The 18748-nt window shown below is 42.3% G+C and overlaps 1 protein-coding gene across 2 annotated transcripts in view; it reads left to right on the top strand.

The window, feature by feature from the left end:
- The window catches only part of RORA (RAR related orphan receptor A), a 717907-nt gene that overhangs the window by 113996 nt on the left and 585163 nt on the right, over nt 1-18748 (top strand). The gene's annotated exons all lie outside the window — the stretch shown is intronic.

Here is an 18748-nt window from a genome sequence, read left to right as displayed (position 1 = left end):
CCAGAGTTCACTTGGGTTTTGGGGAGAGGGGTGGGGTGACACTGGATAGGCAAAGCAGTGACATCCCTCTCCAGTTGCCTCTGCGGTGAGCCAGATTTTCAGTTTCACAGTTTAAACTTAAATATTTGTTGACTGAAATAAAAATTTTTAAGGACTTCTCCCAGGACCGTATAGCTGGTATGGGAAGTTACCCTCAGAGGACAGGAAACCATCTCAGGCTCTAGCGAGCAATGCTTCCCTATTTCAAATGGAAAAACACTGAAAATCATGATGTTGGCCCTCAAAGAACAGCTATTCGTGGCTACCATGGTTAACCCTGTCTCTAGTTTTGCTTTAGCAATGAAGGCCAATTTACCACATTAACGGTGTCTTGATTTTATGGCACTTCGCATCTTAAAAGTTGCTGCGGTGCTTCACAAATTGTTAAGCAGACCAGACCAAATATGCCTTAATGTGCAGTATCTCAGGAAAAGGTGGGGAGATATGCGTGTATATATATACATATATATATATATAATTTTATTTTTACAGGACAGGTACTCCCTGTTTAGAGACTTTAAGGCCCTGTCTGCAAAATGTGAACTCAGGAATTATTGCAGGCATCGAAGGCATCTGGTTTAGGAAGTGCTGACTCTTAATTTTCAGCACCACTGCCTCTCCCCCCCACCCCCCAACTTTTTCTTTTCTTTTCAAGAAGCCCAGGACCTAGGGCCACATAAGTAACTTTGTCATTTCCCCAAGTATTGTCCTGCTGAGTAAGAGAATGTTCTTTGCTGAGATAAAGAACCTCCCGTATGATTTTTATACTCTACCCACCTGCATTAGCTCCCTACTGTCTTCAGAATCAAAGTCTGCAAGCCTGAGCCTGGGATTCAGGGCCTCCAGGCATCTCAGGTCCCACCTCTTTGGAGGCAGCCAGGCCTGGGTTTGAATCCTCTAAACCAATCACTTCACACTTAACAGCCAAGTGTAGCCTTTCCGTACTCACTGGCAGAAGCAGATCACAAGTCCGTTAGGTTGCATTAAGGTCTCTATTTAATTAGTCAGACACAAGATCTTACCCATATGAGCTGGGTGCTCACAGCCAGGTGCAGCAAACCTCAGTGGAGCTTTCCCCAGTGTCCCTGAGGTGTCAGGTCTGCAGCGAGATGGGGCTTGCTGGATCTAGGAAGCTGGGGCTTCCTGCTCCACCTGCCCATTGATCCTTCGGGCTCACATCACCGTCCCAGAAGAAACTGCAGGGACGCATTATGCCCATCTTTTAAAGAGAATATTTACAAACCAGACTCGGCCCTCCTGTGGTCACATCCTTGTCCAGGAGGACACCAAAGGGTAGATATCCAGGAGCCCGTGAATGGTTATTTGTTCTGCTTTCCTGCACCTGAAGCCCATTCCCCTGAGGCCCACCTTCAACTCTGGTTTAATATCCTCTGGAAACCAATTTCACAGATCAGCATCCCTGCAAGTAGTTGAAAAGAACAAGTGAGATGATTTCCACCATATCCTTAGCACAGAGCATGGCTGACTGTAAGTACTTAATAAGTGGTAGCAGCTACCACTTATTATCCCTATTATTAATAATTATCACTATTATTCCCCTGCCCGTTGCTTTTCAGAGACTTACATATGCACAGCACTCTGCATAAACCCTTTACTTCCTGGCTAAAATCTTTCTCATTGCCTCCCAAGTGTCCTTTCTCCCGTCTGTGCCTCCAAATTCTCCATAGCCTGGTTAGGCTTCGCTCAAATGCTGTTTTGATTGCTACCTGCTTCCCTTCCCCAGACTCAAATTGTGTTCACTTTTTTGCTCTTACTCTTCTTTCTTTCCTGGGCACTAGACCATGTTGCCTTTCCTAGAGATATGCTTCTTGGACTTTCTGTGGTCAAATCCCTACCCCACTCCCTGCCATAGTCCATCATGGATCAATACTTTTATAAAATACAATTAATATAGAAGGAAACTTTTTAAATGCAAGCCCCAATTTTTTTTTATTATCAGAGCCAACAAATATAGAACGATACCATCAAATGTCTGTCACAGTTTTTAAAGGCTTACTCTCAATCTCTGCACTTCTCTCACTCCAGACTGATAATAACAGGATCAAGAACCAGCATCAGTCCCTGAAGTAGCTCAGGTAGCAGGAGTGCCGCATTCCCACCTACGCTGGCACACTCAGTACACATCTCTTCCAGTGACCTCAGTGAACTCAACCTCGCACACCTGGCAGGAGCATTATGCACAGAGGGTGCTCGGTAAATTAGCTGAAATGAATGGATGAATAAATGAATGCACACTAAATATCATGTGAATTGAATGAGTAAATGAACAATCAAACTACGTAGAGCGTATTTAAAGCTCCTAAGCCGCAGGAAGAATTTTCCTAATGAATGGCATGCCAAAGGGATTGTTATTATTTATTTTTTTATTTTTGCCTTTTATGAAATTCACGCATTTGCATGCATATTAAGACTCAGTCCTTTCCCTAGCTTCCCCCTGTATCTCTGATCGCTAAATGGAGATAAAGTTTATGCTTTTACCAGAATGTAAAGGACACTGTGAACCCAAGGAAAATACAGTTTGCATGATAATATCCTGAACAACAAGACAGATGAAAATCTTTAGAGAGTGCATACCTGTGCTTCTGGTGAGAATCAGAATTTCTGAATTTATTAATTGCTAATTAGAGAGATGGAGAAAGAGATGATATACTTTTATGTATATGAACTTGGCAAGAGTAGTTACAACTCAAGAACCATATTTTAACAAAAGTAAATGTTTATTTTGTAGTATTGCCTTCAATCACTGAATCAATGTTAGATGGTAAAGAAAACCTCCCTAGGAAGATTTTCTTTCTCCTAGAGGAATGCACTCTGGTAGTTCTTACGGATGTGGGAAAATGAACCAGTTCATCAGCGAGCAGGGATGCTTTCAATAATCTCTACTTCTATCCCAACAGTAAAGAAACGCAGCTCAACCTCCTCTATAACCAACCACTTAGAGGAGTTTTTGGGATTTGAGTATAAGCTCTGTACATTCTTCTCTAGAGATGACATACTACTGTGTTTTTCTTTGCTTTGAAAACAAAAACAAACAAACCAAAAACAAGACCTCCAAACCATTCTCCTACTTTCTCACTACCTCAGGTCTCATCTCCTCCAGACTTTTCAAGCCCTCCAAACATTTATGGAGGTTTATTGTGTTTGAAGGAGTACAGAAAATAAACAAGACAAACAGGTCCAGTCTTCACAGAGTTGGCAGTATATTGCACAAACAATTACAGGAGCCATGGATGGCTAAAAAGGGAAGTGCAGTGAGCAAGAAGCAGGGGTACTATTTGGTTGCCAACTAACCCAATCAGGGGGAGAGGAGGTCAAGAAAGGTTGCTCTGAGGAAATGATGTTTAAGCTTAGACATGAAGGATGAGAAGGAATTAGTCAAGGGAAGCATTAGGGGTAGAGTGTGCTAGGACTGACATATGATTCTCTTCTCTAATTATCACTGTCATGGCTTTAGTCTGCCAACACACGGGATTGCAAAATATGATGCTTTATTTCCCAGTAACTGCCTCGGGTATGAGTTTCTTATTTTCCCAATCATGGAATGAAGTAAATATAATAATAATAAATCATTCACATGTATATATTAGTACTTACTATGTGACAGGCACTGATAATCTGCAACAAACCCTCTTGGTTGGATACTGTAATTGTCCTCATTTACAGATGGGGAAACTGAGGCATGGGGACATTAAATAACCTGCCCAAGATCACCTTTTCAGGTAGGTGGCAGAGTTGGGATGTGAACATTGGGAAGTGGTTCAGAGTTCATGCTTTTAACCACTATACTATTTTGTACTTGCCACAGGCAGAAAAATCTTACGTTCCTTTTTAGGCTTGTAGTTTCTAATACAGTGCTAAGTGAAATAACCCCCAATAAATGCTTGTCATTTAATTAGGTTAGTTTTAGTTTGCCCGTTTCCAAAGGGCCTTTATTTAATTGAAAACTGGATGGGTTGGAGGAGGGCTTGCTAGTTGAGCCATGTATTAAGAGAGGAAGTAAGGCACCAAGTAAGAGACTGAAGTCAGTCAGTCCACCTGCTTTTACACCTTCACTTTGCCATCTGCTAGCTGTGCAAGCCGGGGGCAAGGAGCCGAACTTCACAGAGCCTCAGATTCCCCATGGGTACAATGAAGCTAATACCAGGACAAACACTTGAGAATTTTGATGAGAACTCACTTTCATTCATTTGTTCAGCAAACGTTTATTGGGTTACTGCCGTGTGCTAGCTACTCTTCCAGGACCTGGTGATTCAATAGAGAACCAAACAGACAAAATCCTGCAACATGCCATACACGGAGCTTCTATCCCAGTTACATAATAATATATGTAACATGCTTAGCATAGTGCTTATGGTATCCGTTGTGGTTGTCATATGAGGCTGCTTTTAGTGCTTTTTAAAGGCAGTGTTGGCATATGCCTAACTTTTTGGTGAGGCATGTTGAATCAGGTGAGAAAACAGGATGTTGTAGGTGGTGATGTCAGATTCAATCATGCAACATGGTTTTGGTGGTCTTTACACCGACCACTGTTCAATTAATCATACAGCTATCTGCATCAGTTTTTAAGATCGCCAAAAGGTTCCTTTGGGCATTGCGGCTAGTGCTTTCAGTGTTGCGTATTTTAGTGGTGGCATTTTGGTCATAACAGGGGTATGCAAACTTTTTCTATAAAGGGCCAGGTAGTACATACTTTATGATTTGTGGACAAAGCAGTCTATCTCAACGATTCAACTCTGCCGCTGCAGCAGGAAAGCTGCCGTAGATGATTCATAAATGAATGGGTTTAGCTGTGCTCCAATAAAGTTTATTTAGAAAAACAGGCATTCAGCCCACAGGCTGTAGTTTGCTGACGCCTGTTGTAGAAGACAGTAGAAATTCTGTTAGCGAGAACATTGCAAATGGCATCAGCTTTGTACGATAAAAGAAAATATAAGCCAACATAACCAATAACATTGACACTTCAGATTCACAGCCTCCTTCTCAGACACTTTAAAAAGTTTGGAGTAGACCCTCAATGGCTTAAGTTTCCTATTTTGCATGACCTGCTTTCATGCTTGGTTTAAGACCAAGACTAGTGCAAAGGATCTCTCAAAGAAGACATTTCAGGAATCTGGAAAGGGCATCTTTCCTGGAATAGAATCAGAGAAGATTAACTGTCACAACAGACTTTATGTTGGATACAAGAAAGAATTTTCAGCAGTGAAAAGGATTTTCCTTATGTAGACATTTTAAATTCCAGATAGGTTCCTCTCTGATACCTGGTCAACACACCACTATTAATTACTCACTGATTAAAAATACAACTTTTGTCCTTATCTTGTCTGAGGTCGTTGCTATGTGATCTGGCCAGAAAGGTGGGGTGGATGGATTTAATGGATTTTGTGTTCTCCCTAGGATTTTGTTGATCAGCTTTATAATATTACCAAACAAGAGTGAAGTCTCACTGAATTAAAGTAAGGGAGAGAAAGCCAATATGAAATAGAGAAAAGGAAGCATTTCTTAATGTCTTTCAAGAAATGAAATTTTATTCAAGAGGCCAAAAGTACCACAGGGTAATGGAACCGTGACCAGCAAACACCTATCAGAGATAAAAGTAAATTTTAATTAACATATCAATAGTTTGTAGATCTTAGGCTCTTCCAAAGTGCTTGAGGGTGTTTGACAACTTTTTCTTCCCTTAAGCTCTTTCGCTTTCTCTTTGAAGAACTATTTTAAACAAAGAGAACCCCTGTTCCAATCCATTTTGATCTCAAGGATGTCTGATTTAATGTAATTTTCTCACGTTCCTGCCAACTTGCCCAAGGTGAGGAATAATTTACTCTGTTAGAGGGGAAGAACAAAGAACTTTTGGGGAAATGGAGAATAGGGGACTTCCTTTTAAAATAAAAAAAGTACTATAGTTCTGCACATGCTGGCGAAACTGCCACCCATCGTTTTTAAACTTCTGCATTCTTAGATGGTCTTATTTGCATTTTGAAACCTTTCTGAATTTGTTCAAATAGGCAGTCATGCAAAAATTGCCTGTGTTCTCTTCTATCGGTGGACTCTATGTTTAAACTTGGTTGATGGGTGTCTTAGGAACAAGAGAGCAGGGGTGATTCCAGCCCATTGGATACAGCAAGTAATTACCTCAGTGATTTTGGAAACACTTAAATACACGCCCACTCAAGAAATGAATGTAGCCAGGGTCAATGGACAGATGCTTGGTGTTCAGCGACCGTGCTCAGGAAGACGTGTGTAGGAGGGAGAAAGGGTTCCAAGAAGCCACAACACTTTCTTCTAGGATTATTAGGATTTAAATGAGTCTCAGTAAAGGACCCAGCATATAGCATGCGGGCTATAAATGTTACCCTCCATCCTTACCCCTGTTTCGCCTTTAAGTTGCTCTTACATAAAACCTGCTTTACTTCAAATAAAAATACATTTGTCTTAAAAGCTGCTGTAGAGATATTTGAGGGACCTTGCCTTCATGGGATGCATAAGTAGATGGAGAGATTTATATACTGAGAAAAAGTGAAATGAGTTGTGCAATAATATCTGATTGTCTTTGAGAGCACAGGCGATACAAGGATCAGATGAGCAATAAAATCAGCATGAACAATAGAAACATTTTTTTTTTTGAGGTGGAGGTGGGGGGTGGGGGGTAGGTGGGACTGGTCCAGAATGGTTAAGGAAGGCTTTAGGGGGAAGATGTGATTTGTCCAAGACCTTGGATGAGTGGGATTTGGAAGGATGGGGAAGAGGGATCCCTAGTGGTCAGAGCTACAAGCTCTTGAAGAGTGGAATGTATTGAGTTTTTTAATTCATTGCCTGGTGTTTGGTAGATATATAATGCATGCTTATTAAGTGAATGAATGACTCCATTTCTTTCTTCTCTGAACTTATTCTATGCCATACAGTTGAAAATCGCACTCTGTGTTGTCTCACGTTAGCAAGACTATTCCTCTCTCTGGCGACACTATTAATGTCTTGTAGGAAAGGTCCATGTTTACGATTTCTGCATCCTCTAAGACACCCCCTGGAATGTTGAGGAAGTAGCAGATGCACCCGGAACCCTCCTCCTTATTGAACAAGAGGGCCAAAAACACACAGTGCTGAGCCCAGATGGAAACTAGTGTTTTGTTGAATACTTTGAGAAAGAAGTCTTTATAGCTGTGGATTGCTTTGTACCACAAGGTCCAGACTTACCTCTGGAGACTGCTTGACTCAAATGGGAATGAGCTCATGTACCTATTATGAGGGACTCCTTGTTGGATTCTGAAAATAACTTTTGATTTTCCTGGTAACTGATTTTGCATATGAACTTGGTCCATGCTTCTACAATATGTCAAGTTTTAGGTATATGAGCTTTGATTTAAAACAGTCTAGCTTGGAGAATGATTTTTTGTTGTTGTTGTTCCACACTGTGTTAAAAGGGAGCTGATATTTACCTAGAATCTACTGTGTCAGGCAGTGCATTAAGTCCTTTTAAATATTTCATTTAACTTTCACAATAGCATTGTAGATATGACATTTTCCATTTCACAAGAGAGAAACTTGGAGCATTAAAGTAGCTTCTCCAGGGTCATGTGAATGGCCATGAAACCTGAATTTGAACCTAGGATTTTGATTCAGCATTGTACTCTTTCCACTGTGTATGCTGATTCAAATGACAATATACCTTCATGGAAGACTAGATTAGAAGAGACCGAGGGAAGAAAAGAGACCATTTCAGATGAGGAGAGATGATCAAGGCACAATTTTAGTTATGAGTTATGCAATAAAAGATGATTGTCTTTGACAGCACAGGCGATGCAAGTATCAAATGAGTAGTAAAAGCAGCATGAACAACAGAAACATTTTTTAAAAGGTGGAGGAGGGGGGTGGTAAGTGGGACTGGTCCAGAATGGTTAAGGAAGGCTTTATGAGGAAGGTGTGATTTGCCCAAGACCTTAGATGAGTGGGATTTGGAAGGATGTTAGCAGAAGCTGAGAGTACCTTTGGAGGGAGGGGGTGATAAAAAATGAAATAATCTTGAATTTCTCTGGTTAGTTGGGATTACAAAGGTTTCTGAAAGACTTAAGATTTTATGAGAAATCATAGGGAGCCGTTGGAAAATTCTTAACTAAAGGAGTGCCATGATAACATTATTAATTAACGAATAAAGCAACATATACTTACTGAAATCATACTATGTGGCAACTAGTGCATTGGAGCAAATTACATTGTTCTTGTGCTCATAAAACTTTTATTCTGGCAGGGGAGAGTCGGGACTTAGTTAAATAATCTCCTAAATATTATTTATAAACACCAATAGTGGAACGTGCTTTGAAATAAATGTACAAGGGCTATAAGAGGTACATGTGAAACCCTCCCTAGTCTGAGGTAGTGACTTTTGAGTTCAAATACAGAGGAATCAGTAAGGATTAACAAATTGAGAAGTGGCTTGTGGTGGCTTGAAGCTGTATATATCCCCAGAAAATCATATTCCTAAATCTAATCCACTCCTACGGGAATGGACCCATTGTAAATAGGACCTTCTGATGAGCCTAGGGTGTAACCCACCTTATTCAGGACGAGACTTAATCCTTTTACTGGAGTAAAAGGGAATGAAGACGTGCAGAGAGAAAGCCATGGAGGCAAAAAGCTGAAAGCCATGGAACCTGGAAAAGAAGAAAGAGACCAGCAGACATTGCCACAGGCCTTGCTTTGCACCAGAGAAGTCAAGATCGCTGGCAGCCGGTCTTCAGGAAGAAAGCATCACTTTGATGATGCCTTGATTTGGACATTTTTCTCAGCCTCAAAACTGTAAGCTAATAAATTCCCATTGTTGAGCCACCCCATTTCATGGTATCTGCTTCAGCAGCCTTGGGCACACTGAAATAGGGCTCCTGAAAAGGAATTGCAAATGCAAAGGTCCTGTGGCAGGAGGAACTTGACCTGTTTGAAGAAGTCCTGGAGGCAGCCTTCAGTGACCAACTTCAGTGAGGAATGTGAAGTGGGGCAGTGGGGCAAGATGTGGTGGGAGAAGCAGGCAAATGCTTACTCTCTTCTGGACCTCGCAGGCCATTGTAGAATGTTGGAATTTATCTAGTAAAACAGTTGTGCATTCCATAGGTGGCAGCTGGTGGTGAGCAGGGGGATGATGAATATGACAGCCCTAGTGACCAACCCTGATATCTTCTCTACTTCAAAAGAAAAGGCAGAACTCAGAAGCCCCATCCTCCTGTTGTGTTGGCAAGCTGTTGACACAACCTCGAAAGGTTAAGAGTTTGCCGTGGACTTGTCAGAGTTTGTGTTCTGTGGAAACTGATGGAGCTCACAGGCTGAGGGGTTAATTTGAATAGAAATAACCTGGGTGGGTGTGTTAATTTTCTTCACTCCCTTTATGACCTGTCTGCATACCGTGAAGGTGCTTTGATGTGACCAGGAGAACAGAAGGATATTTTGTGCATAGCCGACCATGCAAGCAATGCTGGTTTTGCAATAAGGAAGCAAAGGAAGGATGACAGGTGAGTTGTGTGGAAGGGAAAGATTAGAACATACATTGAGTGGCTTTTCCCACCTTCTGCAAAGTAACCTTGTTAAAGGTTCATTTTTCTTCTAGCAGAGAATTAACTTTTATGAACTCAGGGTGTCCATAGTTCCCAAAGAAATTAAACGAATTCGCAAATTATTCCATAGTTGGCATATTTGCTGGTTTGAGAATGCTTTGTACCCCAGAAAAGACATGTTCTTTTAATCCATTCTTAGGAATGCAGAGCTGTTGTGGGTAGAACCTTTCGATTAGGGTGTTTTTATGGAGATGTGACCTACCCAGTTATGGGTAGGACCTTTTGATTAGGTGGTTTACATGGAGTTATATCTCTGTCCATTCATGGTGGGTCTTAATCTGCTAACTGGAATCCTTTAAAAGGGAACAGAAATGTTTCGAGGTGCAAAAAAGAAAACGCCCCCAGGGAAGCTGTTTGAAACCAGAAGCCAAAGGACCAGCAGATGCCAGCCAGATGCCTTCCCAGATCAACCTTTCTTGAGTCAAGGTATCTCTCTTTGGGTGCCTTGGTTTGGACATTTTTATGGCCTAAGAACTGTAAACTTGTAACTTAATAAATGTAACTTAATAAATTCCCTTTATAAAAGCCAACCCATTTCTGGTATATTGCATTTCCTGCAGTAGTAGTAAACTTAAACAATGTAATAAATATCAGAGGAGAGGAAGAAACTCCCTCCTCTTTCCTCTAGCTCATTGAATTTGTTGTTTTCCCTTTGGGATTCATAAAATGCATGGTGTTTGCAGAGGACCATTTCTGTCCAAGTGGCAGGGCACATTCAGTGCGTGTAAATGGATGGGCCAGGGATGGCCTCTCCCCAGCATGCAAATGCCCTTGGGGTTGCCTGTTTGTAGAGTTCTTTGTCTACTGGCCACAGAGTCTGGGATCTGCTCTGGGGAACGGGTTGCCAGGACAGTGTGAATGCCATGGGAATTGGAATGGAGTCCCCAGCTGGCTGCACTCGCTGTCTTCAGGTCTTTGCGATCCCCAGGCAGTGGCAGACAGAATCTTCATGGGGGCTAGACAGCAAGGAAGGTGTTGGAGCTGACAGCCGCCTTGCTGGCCATTCTTGCGTGGTGTCCGCGGAGGTGTTTGTGTTGTACAGTCAGCTCTGTGTGGGAGGTGGGCTGGCCTGCACTCAGCCCCTGGAAGCACCAACCTCCCTGTGAGACCATGCAGAAACCACTCACCCCTGTGCTTTCTTAGTTCCTAAGCCAGGAAAGTGGAAAGCCTACACTATCAGCTCTGAGTCTACCAGGGTTGAGGGAGGGAGGGAGGAGGAGCAAAAGAAGGTCCAGATAACCTCAGGTTCATATCCAGTTAACCCTTAATTGTCTGAGTATTGAGCACCTCTGTAATCACAGTCAGAGCTCCACCTGCCTGTCCCAAACATTCTAACACCACCCAATTCCTTAGCCCTGCTCAAGAGGGGAGGGCACCCTGGCCATCCTGGTGCCTTCCGCGTGCTTAGTAGGCATACTGCTTTCTCCTCCCAGATGCTCCAGAATGCACTGTGCTGGAGTTACCAACCTAAAATCAGTGAAAGGATTGAAGGAGCAGAGGAAATCTGAGGGTGTTTGAATAAAGACATGAAGTATACAGGTATCTCTCTGCCAAGCATATAGTAATCATTCAGTATTTTTCGTCCAGCTTGTGCTCCTCTGAACCTTCAAAATTCAGATTTAAAGTGCAGAATAATTCTTAAAGCAAGGCAGGGGCTTTGAAAAACTTAGTGATCCCTCTTAGAAAAGATCCTGTCCATTAACCGGGACGAATCTGATTTTGTAAAATGCTGCTATGTAGGGAAGAGAATGATCTTTCTAGAAAACGTTGGAGGGAGTGTTTCAGATTAAAGGGGGAGAAAAAGGTGCTTCTTTCAGAGTGGGAGGTGGTGTTAGAGAGGGAGGAAGGGCTGCTGATCGTGAAGATGAAGCAGAGCGGCTTGGAATGAGAGCAGACCCAGGAACTTGTGGGTACACAAAAGGAGAATGTGGACCAGTGCTCCAGCAAGAAAACAGAAATGTGCTTTTGACAGTAGGGGCCATATAGAAGGGAAATTGGATATCAAAGCATGTTTTAAGAAGAGCTTGGAATGTCAGGGGAATGGAGCAGAGGGAATACAGCACAAAATCTGAAAGCGTGGGAGGCCAGAGGTCCACAGCTGTAGCCCTGACAGTTGGGGCAGCCAAGGCCAGGATTCACGGTGGGAAGCAGGGCTTTTGCTTTGTTTTTCTAAAGGAAAGATGTTTGTGGGCCACTCAAGGAAAAGGAGAGATGAGATTTCACTGTCTGTGTGACATTTTGCAGTTCAGTCCTTGGCAACACTTGAGCATGTCAAGCTGGTAGGGTCGAGGAGGGGCCTTCTTGTATGGAAACCACGAGAGTGGACATCTACATCCCGTTTGATGACATTTGACGAAGAGGAGTGCATGCGTTCTCTCAAGCATCCACTGGCTTCAGTACTCTTGTGACAAGGGCTGGGTGAAATGTATGTGCAGCCTGTGCCAGAACTAGGATCCAGAGAGGAAACTCAGGTCTTGTTAGTATATGCTCAACTAAAGCTTCCACCCCAGATGTGCACCTCAGGGACGTTTTGGGAGATGGGCCTGCTGGTCTGGGTTAGCTTAAAGAACGCGAGAGCCCACGGCCACCTGCTGTGCCTCTACTTCACCCCCATATCTAATCTGTCACCAAATCCCTGAGTGTTCCTTCCAACCTGTGTGCCATACCTATTCATTGTTCTCATCCTAGACCCTAGTTGTATCCCCACTGATTTCCAGGGACCCTCCAGCCCCCTCTAACTTTTGCGCTTATTCCTCACCTTTTCCTTTGCCACCATCCGGCAGGGAGAATGCTCTCTTTGCAATTGCAGATCTGATCCTGTCATGCTCTTGCTTAGTAGCTTTCTTTTGTCTCCTGAGGACAAAATTTAAAACCCTTAAGCCTTAGTTTACAAAGCCTTGCATGATTTGGCTCCTGCCAATCTTTGCACAATCACTCCTGCTTCATGTTCATATTGCTAAATTCTAGCCACATTGATCTATCAATTTCTTGAATGCATCAAGCTATTTCCCACCTCAGGGCCTTTGTACATACTATTCCCACTCCCTGGAAAACTTTATCTTCTCTCTCTCTCTCCCTGGAACATTCCTAATCATTATTCTAGTCTCAGGATAAGCAATCTTCAGTTTCTTATGGTCTTTCATTAACCTCCTTACTGGTCTTTCATTTACTGTATCACAGTTTGCAATTGGGTATTCATTTGTGTAATCACTTCTCCAGTGCCTGTCTTCTCCATTAACTATAAACATTCTCCTAAGAGCAGGGATCATATCTGCCTTGTTCAACTTGAAGTCCCCAGGACACATTAAATTTTGGTTGGATAAGGAATGAATGACTAAATGAATAAATTATTGCAGGTTGCCATGTCCCTGTTTATACTTCCATGTGGGAGGGTTTAAGCAGTTATTCTTTAATTATTTACTTAATTTGTGCATTCTGAAAACATTTAATGAGCAATTAGTATGTGCAAGCCAACATTCCCTGTCTTCAAGGGGATTCTGGTGAAAGAAACAGTCTTATAAAGTAATATTGGATTAAGTGTTATCATAAAGTTATAGACAAGGTAGATTGTGTGCAGGGTCATTTGTGCTGGTTCCGGGTAGGTTATTTAGTCTAATTTTCACAAATTAAAGCTGGTAGGAAACAGTGTGCCTCAGACCTGATTTACCATTCTCAAATCTCATCACAAAGCCATTAACCTCAAGAGTAAGGGGTGTAAGATAAGCTGTGATCTAGTTAATTGTAGCATGGGGGCATGCTGTGGTGACAGATAATGTGGTGGCTGATAAGGAATATTGAAAACCAGAGCCTTAGAAAGCAGGAGCTTGTGCCCTCCTCACTGTTGGGGAAAGTGAGAGTTCTCATTCCAGAGGAGTGGTCCTAGATCTTCAGATAAAAATAGCTCTGCAATGGAGAAGGACAGACTATTCTGCTGGTTTCACTTAGAACCCCAGTTCTTCTATCTTTCAAAATGCTATTATAAATTGGTAGAACACATTAAAAATTCACCACAACCACTCATAACCAGGTATTGGTGGGGAGAGGGGAGGGGGTAACTTCTGGCTCTTTTGAATTCTGTTCTGTAATTTAAGATGACTGACCCCTTTAATGGATTGAGTAAATCACATTTGTTTCCAATTTTAAAAATTATACTTGACAAGAAATAACAGTGCTGACCCCAAGTCTACTATTTCGACAACTGTCTTCAGTAACTCCAGAGAGCGGACCTTTAGGTGGGACTCTAAGAGTGTGCTCCAAACAAGTTTCATTCACCTAAGGGTAGAAGAGTTAGAACTTTATTTCCTGACTTGATGAGTATTTCATGATAATCCAGTTCCAGCCCATTGACTTCATTTCTCAAACCATCGGTTTTAAGAGTGTTCTGCTAAAATGGAATCAATTCAACTTGCTGGAGATTAAAATGTTCACGGCTGAACGTGGTACACAATCCTGGTGGAAAAAAAATGAGGGAGTGTACGGTGTGTTTGTGCAGTCACACAGGGTTGCTCTGTTTTGGAGGCAATAACATTTTATAAATGACAGCCAGTGTGTATTTTGATCAGCCGCCTAATGTCCTATAGCTGTGAAGAATTCCCGTGAAGTGTGAGCCTAACCTTCCCATTCTCCTTTCTTTCCTAACTTAACTAGAAAATTAAATATTTAAGAAAGCTCTCTCCGTCCCCTGCTGGGCATTTAGAGAGGGACAAGAGAGATTGCCCTCTTGGAGACAGTGTTACTCACATAGAGTGGGACATCTGCCTACGTATAGATATATTTATGCAAAATGATTTTGCGCAATCCCTGCACTGGGAAGTTGTGAACTGAAATCCACTCAATAAATTCCATATTGTGGGCTCTTTCACAGACTCTCTGTCACTCCCATTTCAATTAAAGTAAACGGGCAGATATGATAGGTCACTGGGGTAAACTGCAATTACTTATGTTCCTGTTTCTTTGATACCTTTGTAAAATCGACAATATATGAAAGGTACATTTTCCCCACAGATGTTTCAGCTAATTGCTCCTTCGGGTAAGGAATGGCCCCACTTCGGTGCCTGTCTGATGACGATTTTTCATTTTCTGCCATAAGTGAGCCTAATTTACAAATGAAAAATTTCACTGAATCATACGTTGCCTGCAAGGGAATTTCAGCCCTGTATGTTTGGAGGTGTTTGCTAGAACACACAATTGCATTTTAAACAAAAGACTTATGATCTTAATTCACAGTTAAAATAACAGTTGCTTCTAATTGGTACTTATTATTTTAAAAAGCGTAGACATTCCGATAACAGTAATCAAGAGGAGTTAAGTTGGCTTTAAAGCAAAGCAAATGAGGAGTAATTGTCAAAACTTGCTTAGTGTTTCCTGTCTGTAGGGCGAGGTTTTCCTCAAATTGCATCACATTCCCTTGCTGATACATTTCCATGATGGTGTTTCTAGATCATTGGAGACTAAAAGTGCTTTATAGCCGGGTGTCAAAAATAAGAGTAGCAGTTCTCCTTTAGGCCAGGTTTAGTGGAAGGGAAAAGGATTTAGACCAGGGAGAGGGCTCTGTCTACCGAGAAGATTCTTTGCCTTCAGTATCATTTTTCTCAACCATGAAGAAGGAACTCGAATACCAAGTCTTTTTGGAAAGACGGAAGCTTGCTCCTTTATGTGAAAGCTGCAAAAATCCTTAGCAAATGAAAGGTAATGGTGTATCAGACTTAATAGTGGTTATAGCCCTTTTTGTATAGGGCAGGTTTGAGTGATTTTTAGCCCAGATAGAATTGTTTAAAATTTTTTTTGAACCATCCAGACAAATTACCCAAGCAGAGCTTCTCTGTTTGTTGGCTCTTTTCTATGCTGGTTTGGGACTTTGTTCATTTATTTATTCCACAGCTATTGATTGAGCTACAATTCTGTGCTAGGCACTGAGAGTAAAAGTGTAAACTAAAGTCATTGCTCCGGTGGAGTCCACCCTTCAGGCAGAGGGCATGGCACCTGTAAAGCCCTGGGGCCAGGTTAGCGGGGAGGGCAGGGTGGCTGCACAGAGGGGTGGGAGAAGGAAGTCAGAGAAGGGCCATGCGGGGGAACCGTGGGGCCTTGTAATCTTTGGCAAAGAGTTTGGATTTTATTTCAGGTAGGTAACAATTCTTTTGATTATTTTGCATGCAGGAAGCCCTGCATGCAAAATTTAGATATTTAATCAGCGCTCCAGCATGCTAGAAAAGCACACAAAACAAGGCAGGTGTCTTTTTTTTTTTTCCTGACTTTCCTGTCTCTGCTAGTCAAAGACTTTACTTTTCTTTCTGGACCCTACTCAAATCTCACTTCCTCCAGTGTCCTCCCACAGCCTTCCTGTTTGGAGCACCTTCCCCACTCCTGTTTATTGTTTGGTGTTTTCCTTTTTATTGTACTTCTCACATTCTGCCTTTAAAAAAAGAATTCTTCCACCAGGTCTCCCTTGGTCTGGGTCGCTAGGACCTTATGTTACTACTTTTTTTTTCTTTAATCCACTGCTGTGCATGTGCGCCTTATATATGGGAGATGCCCGATAAATATTTATTGAGCTGAAATAGCTCAAATCCCGACATCAGGCTGAGAGCAGTTTTCTGAAGCATTGCTCTAGAGAGAAACCGATCTGAGACCACGATGGAAAACACATCATGAGTACTCACAAAATGATTTCGTTTTTGTGTGTCTTGACTTTCCAAGGAACTGTGTGAGTCAATTACAGATCGTTTCATTTAATAGATACATTTGATGGAGAGGGTTGTTTGAAATTTGCATTTAATTGCCACTTTTGGAATTAAATTCCATTTCAGGGGAGAGTATTTTTTCCCCACTTTAAAAACTACAAATGTAATACAAACGTGCATAAATTCAAACATTCAAGAAAATACACAAAGTTAAAAAAAATCACACTTCCTATCCCAAATCTCACCCCCTTTTAAGAATTGCTGCCAAGAATTCCTTGTGCATTATTCCTGAATTTTTCACCTGGTAGTCCATTTCCCTTTGTTCATGTCAGTACTTATAGATCTGCCTCATTCTATTAATGATTACGCAGTATTCCATAATGTGATATATTATTTACACATTCTTCTATTTGAAGGCCAGCTTGCTTCCAATTCTTACTATACAATGAGCTCTTTGCACATACCACTATACCACTCTAAGTGGAATTTTGCTGAGTCAAATATAACAGCATTTTCCTTTTTTAAAAATAAACAAACAAAAAAAACCCCATGCATTTTCAATTGCCTACTCTGTGTCCGGCACTTTGCTTCCGTAGTTTTACTGCGGGCACCAAGGGCAATTAGGTACCACCCCTGCTTTCAGGGACCTGATAGTCTGGGGAAGGGCGAGCTAGCTACATGCAAGTAATCGTGTACAGTGAATGGGAGCTAGAGGAGTGTGCACGGCGTGTGGCTCACAGAGAGGGAGGGCAATCAGCTCTGCTAGCGCTTGTTGGGAAAGGCTGTGCCAAGGAGAGGCTGGGCTTTTAAGGCAGATGGAGCTTTGTATGGGGCCAAAGACATGGAGATAAAGAAATGCGCCATTAATGGTGTGGCCCAGACATAGATATTGTGGAAGGGGAGAGGAGAAGTTGAGATTGAAGAGTAGGCCAGGACCAAATCCCAGAAGGCTTTTTGTGCTACATTGAGGAGCTTAATATCACATCACATCATAATTACATCGCATCATGTCAATCACCTCACACCACTTCACAAAATAGCAACATAAAAGTATGTGTGTGTGTGTGTGTGTGTATACACACTATCTAAAACCCCTTAGTAAACGTCACTGCATTTAATGCAAATATGTAAGAAATTGCTGCATATTCAATTCCATGTCATAATGAGCTGGTTTAGGAAAATAGGAGATAGTTCCCTGTTATTTCAGAGAAGCCTTGCTCAAAATAATAGGCCAGTTTAAGAGCAGAGCAGCAGTGCTTTACCGTGGGGCAGACCCTCGGTTCTGTTAATTGGGCACCTGGGCCAACATCTTTCTTGCCATCCCCCTCCCCCCGCCCCCTCCCGCCACCTCTGCGTGGAGACTGTGTGCAGAGGGGAGGCACGTCTTTTGTGGCTTCTGCACATAAACGGATATGACTGGTCCCCACGGATGTCAGCCTGGCAACCTTTGGAGTGTGAAATCCATTTAAAGGGATCAGGAAAAGAAAATCAAAAAGAGTGGGGAAGACTGCTTAGATAGGGATGGTTTATACAGTTAGTGGCTTTAATTTTTATTTCCTGGGAAAGGTTTGCAAGAGAGACATGTAAGGTAAATTCTCCTGTGAAGTACGTACAGAATTGCCACCCTGTCAGCAAGGAACCACAGAACAGGGCATAAGTACTGTGAATTTAAAGCAACCTTGGATTAAGTTCCTCAGGTAAGCCAGCTAGTTATGTCTCCCTGGTGAATATTTATCCAAATGTCCTTTTGAAATGGGACAGGACCGATTTTTAATGATTGCACCTCCTCCCCGAGGCTGCATTTTGCTGACTGTGGGAGCTCCTTTGTGTGAGCTCCGCTGTCGGCTGTGTGTAAGGGAGAATTTGACTCTAGTCTCAGCCCTGCCACCCACTGTCCCTGGGAGCCTGCACATGTCAGTTTCCCTATCCATAAAGTGGGATTATACCCTCTCTCACAGGGACTTTGTTGTAACATAATTTGGGGAGAGATTTTCTTTTTCGAAAAAAATAAAGATTTATGGCATTAAAATGGGCATGTCTAAAATAGCTTCCAGTGCTGTTTAGCTGTCTTTGCCTGAATTTCACTGTCTCTAAGTGAGACTCAGCCTTTTCTTGTGGACTATGAATTGTTGCTACTAAATGAGCTTGTCAGTCTCTGTCAAAGAACAAAATGTCCTTGGACTGAACCACTGCCTTGCTTTGCAGACTTATATTGGGTTGCTGGTTATGGAATGTACCCAATTCCAGGCTTTTCCTGAGAAGGCTGAAACTCCATAAGGGACACGGGCACGCAGCCCCTCCCCAGAGCCACACAGAGGTCTCTGGAACATCAGACCTGGCTCTCCTCAGACGCCTGCGTGGGTACGTTGGGTTGGGGCTGGGCAAGGTGCTGTCCCCTTGGGGCCACACTTTCCT

Source organism: Tamandua tetradactyla, chromosome 14 (genome assembly GCF_023851605.1).
Source record: "Tamandua tetradactyla isolate mTamTet1 chromosome 14, mTamTet1.pri, whole genome shotgun sequence".
Lineage (NCBI taxonomy): Eukaryota > Metazoa > Chordata > Mammalia > Pilosa > Myrmecophagidae > Tamandua > Tamandua tetradactyla.
Note: the sequence above shows the minus strand (reverse complement) of the source record. Positions and strands in the feature narration are given on the sequence as shown.